The 9,906-nt window shown below is 39.5% G+C and overlaps 1 protein-coding gene across 3 annotated transcripts in view; it reads left to right on the plus strand.

The window, feature by feature from the left end:
- The first annotated feature begins 8,196 nt into the window (after nucleotides 1-8,196).
- Nucleotides 8,197-9,906, plus strand: part of LOC101850404 (potassium channel subfamily K member 2) — a 25,274-nt gene continuing 23,564 nt past the window's right edge. Inside the window, exon 1 of one of the 3 annotated variants that reach the window (XM_013080352.2) lies at nucleotides 8,197-9,071. The gene's annotated coding sequence lies outside the window, so the exon portion shown is untranslated. The remainder of the gene's footprint in view (nucleotides 9,072-9,906) is intronic. The other 2 variants (XM_005094462.3, XM_005094463.3) reach the window with 2 other exon arrangements.

Here is a 9,906-nt window from a genome sequence, read left to right on the forward strand (position 1 = left end):
AACATAATATATTTCAAGAAGGGAGTTCTCAACTATTTTTTTAAATAATATAATATCTTCACCTCCAGGCCATACCATGTTGGCCATGAGCAACCAAACAAGGGATAGGACTCTCTATTTTTACTAATGAAAAGATGATTGTGCCCCTTGTCTTATAGGAATAGCACATGTCCCAATACAAAATCATTTGAGGTTATTTTGGTGCGGTACTGCAGGGTTAGGTCTGAGAGCGGTAGCTGAGGAAGAAGGAAAGAGGGTTGAAATTAAAAGGGAAAGAGAAAAGAGTAGAAAGGGACAACAGCGGAATAGAAGATGTAGGGCGGAAAGGCGTTTTGATTCTTCTTTTCTTTTTTTTTTTTTTCTTTTTTGTGGTATGTTTGTTGTTTTGGGTTTTTTGTTTTCTTTTCAAAAGGCATAGTTATTTACATATAGCTCTCAGCGCATTACAATACTTGTTAATGGCGATGGTGGATTTGGACCCCATAGCATTTATTGCGAACAATTAATAAAGGAAAAATAATTTAACTATACAATAATTAACACTCGCATCAGGTCTTGGAAGTACGACGTCACTTTGGAGTTAAGCTCCGACGAATGGGCGAAAATTACCTCATTTGCATACTCACAGCCTTGCGGTGAGTGGAAATTTTCCCTAGTGTGCGCGGGGCCAAACATACGCGGTCACCTTTGAGTTGTTGTAGAGAGAAGGAGTGGTCTACATAGACATTTAGTTCATCCCTCAGTCACTTCAGCCTGTTTTAGACTGTCAAATCTTTGCTCAAGATGTAACATACAAAGACATTTCATTTCAAATGTCCTTCTTAAAAATGAAGAAAGCTAAAGCACTTTTAGAAATAGGTGTGTGTAATTATCAGGATTAGAAAAGGACGCACCTCCAAAAATTAAGCATCATAATATACCATTTGTTCTGCCAATTAGTCAAAAAGTAGAGAAACGAAAGAAATGATCTTAGTTTACAGAAACTGATACAAAATGTGATTACAATACATAATAAATATCTCTAGAGAAGTGTTCTTGCAACTAACCGGGTCGATTCTTTGATCGACGCCTGGAAACGATTGCCTCTCTGATACACGCCAAAAATGTTTCAATTAAGAAAGTGCGGAATTCATTGACAAGAACTAGATCTAAAAGGGAAAAAAAGGAGGAAGCTCAGTTCAGATAGTTCATTAATTTTTTTTCAAATGCGAACTGTCAAACCGTCTCATTCCCCCCTGCATATAAATAATGGCCGGAGACCTGACCTTTTCTTACTAACACTTGTCCATTGTCAATCAAAACACACACAAAAAAAGAAAAAGAAAATTAGCTCAACTCCCATCCCATTCCTTTTCATGTCTTCGATTCAAGTGTAAAGTCTTTCTTTAGCAATCGCTGTAAAAAGTAAAAAGCTTAAATAAAGTATACATTGTTCTGACTTGGCACAATCTCGGCGAACAATTTTTAGGTTGCGTGATCGCAATCAGGAAAGCTCCACTCGTTTTTGATTTGCTGTGTACACACCAAAATGTACATGATTTAACAAAGAACTAGTGCGTCAGAACAGGCCCAAGGCCGCGGTGGACTATGTACTCAAGCAGAGTCTAAAGGTCCGAAGCACAGAAGAGTCAGTGGGCGTTCACAGTGCTCCAGTTTTTTACCTTCCCTCCTCTCTCTCTCTCTCTCTCTCTCTCTCTCTCTCTCTCTCTCGCTCTACGAGAACAGCAATATAAACTTTGGAACCAGTAGTTCTAAAAATATCACATTTGGCGGCTTTCTAAACTGGTTGCCTGAATCAATGGCACAGTTTTAGTTACTTTATAGTTTTCGACTCATTATGTCTCAAAATATTGGATACCTGTGACGACTGAAGTGTAATCGTTAGAATGTGCGTTGTTCTTAAAACAATACTGAGTTCGATTCCCGAGTAGAAAAAATATCTTATTAGGTACAGTATTTTTATGGGATATACCCCGAGTTGATTATACCTAGGATCGGACCAGTCCAACTTTTACACAATCATGTTATTCATGAAGATTAAAATCATTTACTCTAAATCTGAAGACAATGCTTTGACTTGGTTTGTGGGACATTTTAACCACTGACATAACATGCACGAGTCTTTGGGGTGGAGTAGGTTCATCTTTTGTTTACAGATTCTTGCACTGTAGGTCTTCGAACTTCTCGGGGTGGGTTTATTGTTTTGTACTGTATGCCCCCATTGATGTAATTTCGATCCTTTAGACTATCGGCTGCCTCCAGTTTGCCTGCTAGGGCCAACTCTGTCTGTCTCCGTCTCTCCGTCTCTCTGTCTGTCTGTCTGTCTGTCCGACTCTCTCTCTCTCTCTCTCTCTCTCTCTCTCTCTCTCTCTCTCTCTCTCTCTCTCTCTCTCTCTCTCTCTCTCCCTATCTATCTATCTATCTATCTATCTATCTATCTATCTATCTATCTATCTATCTATATATATATATATATATATATATATATATATATATATATATCTATCTATCTATCTATCTATCTATCTATCTATCTATCTATCTATCTATCTATCTATCTATCTATCTATCTATCTATCTATCTATCTATCTAAAAACACTCTCTGTCTTCCCAATCTGACAGCCTGATAGTTGTCAAAATGTGCTGCATGTAAGTGTTAAGCTTCTATATACTTCTCCCTCTAAATACAGCTGGAAACGTGTAAAGTATCATCTGCTCAACCAACAGTGACGGCCTCTCCTCAGCTGGCTGGGTGCAACTCATACACCACAAACTCTCTGACGTGAGGGACGGTCACTTAAATAGCCTAACAGTATTGAAAGGGGGTGTTAAACCTTTACCATTTCACCATTTTCAAGGGAGAGTCAGGGAAATTTTTAACCGTACGTGTTGTGTCTTCTGTCCACGTTGTGGGTTTTTTCAATCGACCTTTCAACGACGGTCTGGTTTGAGAAAGTAAAAAAAAGCCTCTCCTCTAACAGAAAGGTTTAGACCTTAGTGGGTAATCGTTTAAGGTCTTATTCTTGTGCGTGGGTTTTCTAATAGACTGTCTACATCAGAATGTGAAAAGGATCACTCACATTACCCGTTCCCGTCAAGTCTAATCCTATCCTTTTTCAACCCGTCTTATAACAGATTATTTTGCAAAGGGTCTCTTTATAAAATGTGAGTTCGTTTCTTCTCCTTCAAGCTTACTGTACCTTATATCCCCTTTTCTTCTCCTCGGTTTCAGCTCGCATTGAATCAGAAATGTGTACTTCCCCTGCTCCAGGAAGACATTCGGATAAACAATTCAAGAGCTCTTTTGTGTCCTGTACACTGTGTGTCCGGCCTGTTCCCGTCAAATAGGAATTTCGCGATCAATTCAAATCGATATATCTCTTCTGTCAGAAGTGGTAACCCTAGCGACGATGATCCATTTGATCTTTTGAGCGCTAGCCTACAAGATGAAGCTTCTGGAATCATAGTATATCCTGTTGATAAGCGTGGTCTGTTTTTAATGTTGCTGGATGCAGCTGCTTATGAGTTTCTTTCTGTCTTTTACCACTGTTGCCTCTCTTTCTCTCTCTCCCTCTCTGTCAATATCTTTCTCTCTCGCTCCCTCCCTCTCTCCCTTCCTCTCTCTTTCTCTCTGTCTCTCTGTCTCTCTGTCTCTCTGTCTCTCTCTCTCTCACACACACACACACACACACACACACACACACACACACACACACACACACACACACACACACACACACACACATACATACATACATACACACACTGTTTGCCCCTAGGTGTGTATATCCATTTCCCTTCATACATCTCTTTCAATCTCTCTCTCTCTCTCTCTCTCTCTCTCTCTCTCTCTCTCTCTCTCTCTCTCTCTCTCTCTCTCTCTCACTTTCTATCTATCTATCTATCTATCTATCTATCTATCTATCTATCTATCTATCTATCTATCTATCTATCTATCTTTCTGTCTCTTTCTCTCTCTCCCCCTATCCCTCCCTTTGGTATAGGTACACTCATCTCTGCATCAGACTCTGTCTGTTTGTCTGTCTGTCTGAATGTATTTTCAGTTAAACAGTGGTTTGTTTGCTTACAATCTGAATTGTGCTTTCATTTGTTGCAAAGTTTATTTCAAAATGCCCATTTCTTGTTATGGGGCGCTGTATTTGTTTTTTTGGTCTAGCGAAGGGAGCAGTGGATAGTTTTGCTCATAACAAAATCACTTTAAAGCCTAGTTGTTCGAGTAAATATGTGACTATTTACCGTGCATAAAACGCTTTGACTATAATAATATTAATTCCCTATGTTGGTGGAGGGGGAGGTGAGTTACAAGTATTGAGTCACAGAACATCTTAACAGACAAACTTCAGTCTTGAAGAAAACCCCTTATCTCATTATTTTAAGTTTGAGTCATTAAGTTTTTAAGTAATTATCTGCTCAGGTCTCTGATGGAGTTGCCTCCATATTCAAACGACCTCATTTGATCCGCTTACAAACGTTGTACGCCAGAGATATTCCAGCAGATTTTAATTCTGTGGCCCTTCTGAACTAACCAAGTGCCTTAGCTGTGAAATGAACACATTGTGTTTTTCATTCGTCTTTTATTTTTATTGATGCTCCCAATGCAAAACACAATCTCCTCAGCTGAGCCTTAACGTAATTGGAACATGATTGCGTTTGACGGCGAATGTGAAACCAGAATCCAAAGAGCAGTTGTCGACACGCAGTGATTGATTCGAGATTAATGACTGCTTGGCACACTTTTGGCTTTTAGACGTCGAGGGTGGTAGGACGTAATTGTGGACGATTTCTTCATGGAATTCGGTGCATCCGATGTGATGTTGATAACTGTGTTGCCGTTCGCGTGATTTTGGGCTTTTGAAGGCATGGGTGACGGGGATCAATGACGAAGTCAGATAATCAAACATAGAATTCAATAATTGAACTCCTGCAGAGTTACGTCATTGGCTTTCACAAGCTTTCTATTCTATTTTTTACTTCTATGTATTTTTATGGAGACAAAAATTAGATTTCTTCTAAAAATACATGCACAAAATAAAGCTCACCGAGGTTCTTTCATTTGCATTCTTTATTATTTCGTTTATCTTCTTTTCCATCTTTCTATGTGTTTAAGGATGTGTTGTTTATTTACATAGCAGCTCTCAGTTATAACCGTGGAACTGCATACATTAAACACACATGACTTTGCGATGTTTTACTGGGAAATATAATGCACAATCGTGTACCTTTTCAAAGGCATTATTGTTTTCTCAGGTGTAGTGGGTTCTTAAGAAAACGCAACTTGTTCTCATCTGACAGCTTTTTACTTGTTATGTTCCTGTCATCCTTCAATAATAAATGTTCAAAAGTTGTTCACTTGTACATCAATTTTTTTCCCTATGTCTCTACCGCTTTTCAGAATTCTACATTTGAAATCAAGACACTGTACGTGTTTTGTCTGTGGGATTGAACCCTTTGTAGCATACATAACTATATTATTATATTATAAGTTCATAAACTTACTGCTCTTTTAGCGCAAAATAACTGTCATCATCATTATCATTACTTTTCTATAAGTAACAAAGAGATAACGACTTTTTGAAAATGTATGCTTTAAAACATTGTATATCATCAGCTTTGTCATCTAATCGTCATCATCATCATCATCATCATCATCATCATCATCATCATCATCATCATCATCATCATCATCATCATCATCATCATCATCATCATCATCAGAGCTTCCACATTGGTACAGCGAAGGTGGAGCAGCAGCAGTGGTGATATTGAATGATGAACCACCACGAACAGAAATTATTAAAATTAGAGGTGCACTCCTTACATCATCTTTTGACGAGGAATGCTAGGCAATGATGTCTGCTACACAATGGATTGCTGACAATTGCCACAGTAGAAACAATGTGCTGATCTTGACTGACAGTCAGTCCCTCTGCAAGGGGCTGCTAGGCAACAGCTCGGACATAAATGATTTGCGCCTCAAGTTCAGTGAAGCCACAGCCAGAATAAAAATCCAGTGGATTCCAAGCCATGTTGGAATACAAAGAAATGAGGCAGCAGACCAAGCTGCTAATGAAGCCAGGGAGATTGAAGGAGACAGACGACCAGCAACATGGAGAGAATCTTTCCAACGATCAAGAAGGAAATCAGAGCCCCACCATGTAGGGCTAAGTACAGCACCTGGAAGATGTGTATTCTGGGTACTCCTATAAGCGGTAACAAAATATTACATGTCGCTGGGACCAGGTTGAGCTAGCGAGACTGCGGTCGGACCATCATTGGAGCTTAAGATGTAATAAGAACTTTGTAAATGAAGAGCTCAGCCCATGTTGCCGAAGATGCGGCCATGAAAAGGAGGATATCAAACATATGTTTGATTGTCCAGGAACAATGGCAATTCGAATAGAATTATTTGGACGAGTGGAGGTGCCGCTAAGCAATGGAATTGACAATTGAGCCGAGAAAGAGCCTCGCTCTCGCTCGAAGATTTCTTCGTGGAGTCCGCCAGGCCCATTAAGGAAACAATTTAAAAAATCATCATCGTCATCATCATCATCATCATCATCATCATCATCATCATCATCATCATCATCATCATCATCATCATCATCATCATCATGGCAACTCAAATGGAGTTAATTGGTCGAGTGGAGGGGGTGCCTCTGAGTATAATGAAACAGTTTGTTTTACTTTTGACACTACCCTATTTTCACCATAAAACACCAATTTGAAACTCAAAAGGCAGATAAATAATAAAACTAGGACTACTCGTCCAACTAAAACCAACGTATGTATGAATACTGCGGACTGTGCCCTTAAAGTAAGCTAGTGCCTAAAATGTGGCTGTAATACCAATGTCGATACTTTTTTTTTCATTTTCTCAAAACGACATTTTGGGCTCTCATACCAGCTCGTAAAAACCCACTCATAAAATAATTGTTGTTCAAGATATCCATCTGAAATTTTGCAAACATATTCTCAAAGCTCTGAATGCTGGACAATCACTAAAGACACTAAAAAATAAAATAGAAGCAACAGAAATGTCGTTTCTTAGGAGACTGCTAAGAGTACCGGGAAAGGAAAAGAAATCAAATGATGTAGTGCTTGATGAAGCCCACGTGGGACGTTCACTGTTAATAACCATCAGAAAACGACATATGCTGTTTTTAGTTTAGGACACCTGAATAGACAGAAAAGTCTTGAACATCTAGATCTCACTGGCGAGATTGAGGGCAAGCGAGGCAGGGGTAAGCCCAGAGCAACCTACTTGGGGAACCTGAACAAGTGGGTGACAGGGAAATATCAGGGAAACGTAGCTTTATTAAGAGCATCCGAGCACAGAAATGAACGGAGATCCATGATCGCTGATGTCTGTCGCAAATCTGGCACTGGATGATGATGATGATTCCCAAGATAATGAGGTATGTTCTAAACCTGAAAAAGGAGTCCCATCTTGAAAACTGGCATTTAAATGTGATTCCTGCATACATAGGTTACTTTTAGAATTATTTTTTGGTCACTTTCATATTCAACATCAATACTAACGCACAATTTTGTCCCAATAGCTGCTTTATTAGGTTTAGGACACGCAGTGGGTATTCAAAAACATTTCTTGAAAGTTTAAACTTGCACAAATTCTAAAAGGTCTTTGAAATACAGTCTTTCAAGTAACATGCCTACATTTTGCCTTTGGCGACCTTAACGGAAGCCTGGTTTGCATTTTCAATTTCTTTTTTCAACATTCAAACATTTTTCTTCACAAATAAGGCACAAACATAATAATAATAATAATATGGTTAATATATTGCATGGTAGAAAAAGATTATTTAAAAAACAGGCTCTAACTTTCTGATACATTAACTGAGATCATAAGGCTTCATCGTCAGCTTCTCTCTCTCTCTCTCTCTCTCTCTCTCTCTCTCTCTCTCTCTCTCTCTCTTTCTTTCTCTCTCTCTCCCTCTTTGTCTCTCTCTCTTTCTTTCTCACCCCCCCCTCTCTCTCTCTCTCTCTCTCTCTCTATCTCTCTCTCTATCTATCTATCTATCTATCTATCTATCTCTCTCTATCTCTCTCTCTGTCGACGGTCTGTGGTGTAACAGGAGAGCTGAGTTCAGTTCCTGAGTGGGGAAAATTTGTATCAAGTATCACAGCCTTTCTGCTGGGATGTTGTTTCCCTCTAGTCCCAGGTGGGTCATGACAAGCAGGGTCGGATGCCTGCCTCCTAAATGATATAAATTGTGTCGATGGGGGCCGAAAGAACACATATATCATAATTATAAATTCTCTCTCTCTCTTTCTCTCTCTCTCTCTCTCTCTCTCTCTCTCTCTCTCTCTCTCTCTCTCTCTCAGTCTCTGTTTCTCTTTTGAATTCTGTCCCCGTCTCCCTGACTGGGACTGTGTATCTGTCTCTTCTTCCCCTAACCTGTTTTTGTTTTCATTTTGTTATAGATCCATTCATTAAATAATATATTTTCAACAAGAACTCTTCAGTATTGATCGCAAAGCTGAGTCCCTCTAGTAAACAACAAGTTGCAGCCCCATCTTTTTGTGGTTAGATGGGCCGGGTCCCGGTGGACCACACATCTATTATTCTCTCACAGGCAGAATACTCTGCACCATAACTCAACCCAGCGCCTCGGGGCTTAGCGTCCATTGAATAAAACTACACACAGCCATAGCGGCGACAGAAACGGCACCTATAAGAGCAGCAGTCGCAGCAACAGCAGCTCTAAACCCAGCAGCAACAGCAACAATGTAGACAGCAGCAGCAGCAGCAGCAGCAACGGTGCCTTTGTTTACTTCCTAACGCTCCCCTCCCCCAAATCCCAACTCCCTCCATAGCGAGATCACAGCAGAGCCAGAGGGTGGGGAGGACTTGGGGTTCTCCAAATCAATCAATACGATCAGCATCAATTATTGGCCGCGTGACGTAGGCTGGTGCCGCGCGGTGTTCTGGGATATCCAGAGCTTCGGTTTCCCAGGTGAGATTGAGAGGAACAGAAGAGGGCCCCACGCCCGCTGGTACATTGAAATCTAGGAGGAATCCGGTGGGTCAGTACGTTAACCTGAATAATTTTTATTTACTCCACTGTGTTTTACTACTTATTTTGCTTGGATGGGTTTGCCACTGTGAAGTCATACAGTTAGGTTATAGATTTTACTGCTTTTTAATTCATATTAATATACAGTAAGTGTTTGGATACCCTGCCTCCTTGTGGAATGGTTGTCATACATTACTTGGTCTTTTCTTTGTTCCTCTACATTAAGCAATGCGTTAGTTCGAAAGTGTTTGCTACTGTGAATTTGGTTATTATGACTACATGTTGTGCTGTATTTTCAAACAAATACTTTACATATACCTTGCCATGTGTAGGAAATTTTACCCTGAATTGTTTTGCTCAACTTTCCACAATATTTAGCAGTTCATAGCTTTTGAAGATTTTATAACTGTCTGAAATCATCCTTTTAGCTGTATTATTATCCTATTTTAGCAAACGTATAATTCGTGGATACCTTACTTTTGTAAAAGAAAATTTACGATGAAAGACAGAAAATATGAAATATTATGACCTTGCAGCTAAGACTATGAAATAGATGGATTTAGTAGTTCCTATTAATGGCGAAGCTACGGGGCAGATCTGTTTAGTGAAGTTTTATTTTAGCTCATATTGTTAGAGAAATGAATAATATCACAAGCCAAAAGCTACACGTACTCGTTGACTGAAATTAACTCACCTTTGTACGCTGTACCTGTTTGTTTGGGCTTTTTTTCTTCCCAGGAACAGGTCTCTATTTTCCCCTTTGTAGGGAAACTTCCTTTTACTTGTACACTAGAGTTTGGCTTTGGAATTGTCACGCAATATGCACGTATTGCTATTTCCTATTTTGTT

The sequence above is a fragment of the Aplysia californica genome, unplaced genomic scaffold (genome assembly GCF_000002075.1).
Source record: "Aplysia californica isolate F4 #8 unplaced genomic scaffold, AplCal3.0 scaffold00082, whole genome shotgun sequence".
Taxonomy (NCBI): Eukaryota; Metazoa; Mollusca; class Gastropoda; order Aplysiida; family Aplysiidae; genus Aplysia; species Aplysia californica.